This window comes from Sinocyclocheilus anshuiensis, unplaced genomic scaffold (genome assembly GCF_001515605.1).
Source record: "Sinocyclocheilus anshuiensis isolate Anshui unplaced genomic scaffold, SAMN03320099.WGS_v1.1 scaffold807, whole genome shotgun sequence".
Taxonomy (NCBI): Eukaryota; Metazoa; Chordata; class Actinopteri; order Cypriniformes; family Cyprinidae; genus Sinocyclocheilus; species Sinocyclocheilus anshuiensis.
This window is the reverse complement of record NW_015551077.1, coordinates 653602-660381: the sequence shown is the minus strand read 5'-3', so window position 1 is coordinate 660381 and position 6780 is coordinate 653602. Positions and strand designations below refer to the sequence as shown.

The 6780-nt window shown below is 33.2% G+C and overlaps 1 pseudogene; it reads right to left on the bottom strand.

Annotated features, from left to right (window-relative positions):
• Positions 1-1667: 1667 nt before the first annotated feature.
• Positions 1668-6780, bottom strand: part of LOC107662473 (acyl-coenzyme A thioesterase 4-like) — a 6255-nt pseudogene continuing 1142 nt past the window's right edge.

Sequence of the window (6780 nt, the reverse complement as noted above, 5' to 3'; positions counted from 1 at the left end):
ACATTGCATTGCTTGCCCTGATAGACAGCACACTTTCTGGCTGGAAAAGACCCTTGACATCCGTGCATAAGTGAGATTCAGGGCCAGTGAACCACTAAATTAATCAACGTGTCTTTAATTACTGCAATGCTCATGTGCGACACCATAATTAAACGGATAGTTCACCCAAAAATGAAAATTCTGTCATCATTTACTCACCCTCATGTCGTTCCAAACCTGTATGAGTTGCTTTCTTATGTTGAATCAAACTGTTGGTGGTTGCCATTGACTTCCATAGTATTTTTTTTTCCTACTATGGAAGTCAATGGCAACCATCAACTGTTTGATTACCAGCAATCTTCAAAATATCTTCTTTTGTGTTCAACATAAGAAAGCAACTCATACAGGTTTGGAACGACATGAGGGTGAGTAAATGATAACAGAATTTTCATTTTTGGGTGAACTATCCCTTTAAGCTCAAGAGTTCAAAAAACTAACAGAAACTGAGGGGTAGGCTAGTTATTGACATTTTGAATTTCAGCATCATATTTCAATTTTAAACATCAATGCTCTTTGTAAATAATAGTTCTTCAATAAGTTCTTTCAATCTGAAGATAAATTGTTTTTGATTAATAAATTGTACTTTAATTTTATGATTAGAAGATTATTTTCTCTAACATCCCAAGGTTTACATGTTAACATCACCTTAAGTCCAATATCTGTACGTAAAAAAAACATGTAATTTACATTTGATTTTTTTTTCAAATAATTAGATTTTTAATTTATAGTAATTATTTACATCAAATAATAAATTAACTATAACTATTTGAAATATAGATCAATATCTACAATTAAAAAGTATACAGTTTGTATTTTTATTAATTCATTATTAATATAATAATCATTAATCATTTATAATTAAACAATATATATTACCATCATTGCCCAACATATATTACACTTTAATTACTAATAATTATTTAAATATTAATTAATCATTTATTAATTATAATAAACAATTAATACTTTTTAAATTATAATTAAACACAATTCACTAAAAATGAAACCATGAAAAACTGACACATATTTTAAATGTTATACATTTATACAGAATTACAAAGAAATTTGATTTTAAAAATAACTATACCCAGAGAAATTCATTGGAGTCTCATAACAGTGAAAATGTAGTAAGTAAATGAAAAAAGGTTTTATTAATTTTATTAAGAAGTTATATTTTATGTTACATCAACTATAACATGTTAAAATTTAATATCATAGATTAAAATATTATATAATATTATTTTAATCATATAAAGCCAATGAAGACAATAAAAATGTAATTATACTTTTTTTTATAAATTTTATTAAGACATTATATTTTGTATGATATCAAATATAACATTTTAGAATTTTATACATTGTAATAGTTGATATGCTAAATATATAAATATTAGCATGGGTTTTAAACAATAATTGACGATTTAAAACAATATTTTTATTTATTTATTATTATTTTAAATTTAACATTTAGATTTCTATTGTGCTTTCCTGAAGCTCAAACAGAATGAGCACTTGCCTTCAAGCATGCAATTTGTGGGTCATATTGACCTGCTAACATCACAGTCATAATATAAATTTCACAGGCAAATTTCACAACACCTCAGAGTGTCAAAACATTGCAGGCATGTTCATGACCCTAAGTGAGATATAATTTCATAATTTCAAGAAAAACATCCTAGGTTCATTTCCCTAGTATTTCCCACAACTCAAAAATGTGCTGCGGAACATAATATAAGGGCAAGACTAAGATTAATCTATTATCTTCTTCTTATTTCCTCCACCAATATGCTTGTAAATGGGAAGTGAGATGTCATATACACAGACGGATAGATGAATGTGCTGTTGTTGGCATATGTGCTTTGTATTTCAGGAGGTTGAAATTACATTGCTTTGTATTGTAGTGGTGGTGCTTTGGGGAGGAGAGACGGTTCCTCACAGTCAAGCTCAGGAGGAGTCCTGGCAGAAAACTCTGGATTTTCTTGAGGAGCATCTCTATGACAACAGCAGAGAAGTTACACACTGCTAACCATTTATATACTGTATTTATAATTGCAAGACTAATTAATCTTCATTGTGCCTTTTTACAGTAATAATGAATAGATTATTAGTATTAATCTAACTAGGGTTAATTTAACCTGGAACATAATGAATGTACCCATCATTTTAACATAAGACAAGGGCTAGAAACTCAATGAAAAACGAGCTTGATTGTAGACGTTCACCTTTGGTCTTTGCCACCAGTAACTTGAAGTCACTGAATCGGACGTGAGGGCTGTAGGGCGGCTCAATAAGGAGACCCGTTCCAGGATACGAGAGAACCGTTAGGAGGTGACTGTTCCCGGCCTTCTCCATCATCTTCTTCATCTGCCGAACAGGAAATGAGATTGGCTAAATCACTGGCCTGAGATGAAATAAAAGTGCTGAAGACGAACATTTTAATGTGTTAAACCGATCAACTCACATCCGCTGCAGATTCTGAAGCTGGCCAGTTTTGATCGTCCTCACCCTGGGGGTAAGCAGATAAACATCAAATTTTCATTTTTGGGTGAACTATCCCTTCAATAATACAGGGCATTTGATTTCACCCATCTGGTAAAAACAAAACCCACCGTATGAATTGCAAGCACATGACTCTTTACAGTACAAAACTGCATATTATGCACCACTAACACAGTAAATGTATCATTTTCATACCTTAACTTTCTTGGAAGGGTCATTTGGTATTGGCAGCAACAGATCCCGCCAAATTATTCTCATCTTTTCATCATAACGGGTTTTGTCTACATTCCTTGGTATTGACAGAATGACAGACGTTATTAGTATATAGTTTGTACTGTATAATGTAATGTATTTTAATCATGCCTGTTATGGGAAAACAGTGTTTCACACTTTTGCAGTGCTGCATAGACCTCCGCCAAAGATCCTTTGAGCGGCATGATGTGCCTCCCACTCACACAAACCACACAACCCCAAGGACAGAAAAATACATTGCATCACTGAATCTGCATCAAATCTCCACTGTACTGACGCACATGAGAACGTGTGATGTATTCACCTTTACAATTTCTGAGTATGCTGTCAAACCCAGCGTTACAGAGACACCGAATGACATCCCCATCACTGCCACTCTGTCAGGACGCACTTTGGGGTGTTTTTGTAGAAATGTGAACGCAGTCTTAAAAAGCATATATTTGATGTGCTTCAAATACTTTCAAGGTACTGTACATATGATGGTATATACCTTATTTTCCCTCTCCAATGTGTGAATCAAATTGTGGGAAATATTGAAATTTTTATTTTAAATTAATAATTACATTTTAAATGAATTATAATTAAAAAATTATACATTAATTTACATATAACTGAATTATTTTAAAATCACTTCAGCATTAACAAACATTAAATAATGTCAGATTAGTTAAAGTATATGCAAATAAATAATAGAAATGTCATTCCATTTTAATAAATATATTATCATATACACTTCTGGTCAAAAGTTTGGAATATGATTTTTTTATGTTTTTAAATAAGTCTCTTATGCTTGCCAAGGCTGCATTTATTTGATCAAAAACACAGTAAAACATTAATATTGTAAAATATATTTAGAATTTAGTTTTCTATTTGAATATGTTTGTAAATGTAATTCATTCCTGTGATCAAAGCTGAATTTTCAGCATCATTACGCCAGTCTTCAGTCACATGATCCTTCAGAAATCATGCTAATATGCTGCTCCATTATTATCAATTATTATGTTCTCAATTATTGATAATAATAAAAAAATGTTGCTGCTTAATATTTTTGAGTAATATTTTTTTAAAATTGATGAATAGAAATAACTTTTAAATGGTAGTGTATCACGGTTTCCACAAAAACATGAAGCTGCACAACTGTTTTCAACATTGATAAAAAGAAATGTTTCTTGAGCAGTAAATCAGCATATTAGAATGATTTCTGAAGGATCACGTGATGCTGAAGACTGGAGTAATGATACTGAAAATTCAGCTTTGCATCACAGGAATAAATTACATTTTTAAATATATATCAACTGAAAACTGTTTTTTTTTTTATTATTGTAATATTATTTCACAGTATTACTAATTTTACTGTATTTTTGATCAAACAAATACAGCCTTGGTGAACATGAGACTTCTTTCAAAAACAATAAAATATCTTAATTATTCCAAACTTTTGACCAGTATTGTATATTCAGATATAAATACACATGAATTACTTACCTATCTGTTAATCAGAGTTATATTTGTAGTTGTTGTGTAGCACACATGTACCTCAAAGTAGGTGTTGTCCACGTGATGGAGTTTTCCTGCAGCATTCAGGATCCCGATGTATTCCTGGGCCAGCGAGACATAGCCGTGGGACGCCAGGAGCGCTGAGCGATACTCAACATGACCCCCCTGCCCTCCCCAGAGGTCCAGAGGGGCCAGAGCCTGCATTACAAAACCACACGCATTTAAATGGAGAGTCCCTCAAGTCTCTATAAATGTAGACCGAATGTAATGATTTACATTCATCTAAAAGTACAAGGTCAGAGAGTAGGTTGGTTTTAAAATAAATGCTTCTGTTGTGGCACAATATAAATGCATATTTCATTTGTTGTTTCTGGATATTTTGAATTGAAGCCTTCACTTTTGATCATTTTAATGCATCATTGCAGAATACAAGTATTAGTTTCTTTAAAAAAAAAAAAAACCTTAATGACCCCAAATGGCAGTATAAATAAATACATTTGTTATAATTAAATATATATTAATTCATTAATTAAATTTGCATATTATTTAAAGTATATTCTAATTATTATTATATATTTATATTATTATAATTGAATATAACTTTAAAATACTACACTATACCAATGATATATGGTCAAGGGCTGCATCTAATGACTAATCCATACCTGAGGGAATGAACAGTGTCCCCTTTATCTCACCCTCTGTCACTTCAACGCTCTGGACTTCAGGGGCCAAATACCAGCGTTCAGCAGTAGCTGATGTGAGGGGTGTTTGATGCTTGAAGCCCTTAGCAAGGTGTCCTTCATGTACGGAAAACACCACTTTGACAGGTGTCTGGACATTGTTCTTCTGAAATCTGTCAATTCAAATCAAAATTATCTGTCAATTAAGTGCGTGAGGGTAAAAGATTTTCCCACGCAGATTTCGCATCAGGTTTAAGTTGGTCACACAAATCCACTGCATTGACCAACAGAAAGCTGTTTGGTTTGAAAGTGACTTCTGTGTGAGATGTGCTTCATGTATCATGTATCCCCGTGAAATTTCGCTATTGTGACTCCACTTTTAATAAAATTCTCATTTCGTTTTCAACCAAAAAAATACCAGCATACATTTTTGCAAAGACATGCATGTTGAATTTTTTGACAGGAATGAAATTCAGGCTGTGAGGGACTTAAGTACAGAGCGTTCAGTGGATTGTACTGTTATTTAACAACATAGCGATTGTTTAGCTGACAAAACATCTTTCTGAAGAAAAAAAACATTTCAGTAGACAAAAACTCCAAAAAATAGTTTTAAACCTGTGGGTTGGTAAAAATGGCATGATCTAGGACCTTTAATCAGTGCATGCCACTGTAAAGTCTATCCGTCACAGCCTTGTTTTCATTAACGTTAAATTCAATATGGTGTCTTTTAAAGGTGCAATAGGTGATTGTCTTCAGAAACATTTTTTGTTATGCTGGTTGAAAGTCTCTTAACATCCCAATAGAAATCATTAAGTTAAGTGGTCTAAATGTATTTATCTATATTTATATATTCTGTGGAAGGCATAGGACCAAGAAATGTTCGTCCAATCAAAACGCCCCGCTCTATTTTGCATGTCTGGCTTAGGCATTAGTGCTCGCCCCCTTTTTTAGTGTATTTTTCCACTCATTTCCTTTTTTAAAAAGTCTTTGTTAGAGCCATGAATCAAACCAACCAGCTACGAGGTGAATCACAACAGTACAAACTTTGATTTGAAGCAAAAAAAAGTTTTTGAAAATCGAAAAAAAAAAAAAGACAAAAAATGCAAGACTGTGTATTTAACGGCTTTAATGAACCCAATTAAGCATTGTAAAAGACAATCAAATTAAAAACAATTGAGAAATATAAAACTATCCATTTAAAGTTGTTGACTGTATATACAGAAACAACATATTTTAAGTTTATTGGCAAATATGCATATATATTTTCAAATATTTAAGTATTTTGAGAGTGGGGGGAGGCTCTATTACGTCATTTGCGGTGCTTCATGGAATGGGCGGAGCTAAGCACTCGTTTGGCGCGATTTGAGAAGGGTATAACTGCAGCCTGGAGATCTCCAAATGGGGGCGGGAACTCCAAAACGGGGTGGGAGCTCCAAAATAGGGCGTGGCTTCCTCCCATTGACAGACAGGCACATGACACGCATGCGCAATTTTTTCCCCCAATCCACTTCAGTGCAAACTCCGCCCCACAGCTGATTCCAAAGATTTTATTGGTTGTGTCAATTAAAGTGTTGATTTCCTACACTATGCTACAAAAAAATGCTAACTCCTAAACCTACCGTACACCTGACCCTAACTTTAACCAGTGAAATTGACTGCACGGCGGGATTGGTGCTGAATAGCGTGGTAAACAAAGTTGCAGTTCAAGAGATAAACAGTTAATAAGATTATGCGATATGAGATCGTTCCGTAAACTCCAGTCCAAACACCACTGGCCACAAGCTTTGGGCTCTGCTCTCACGGAGACTAT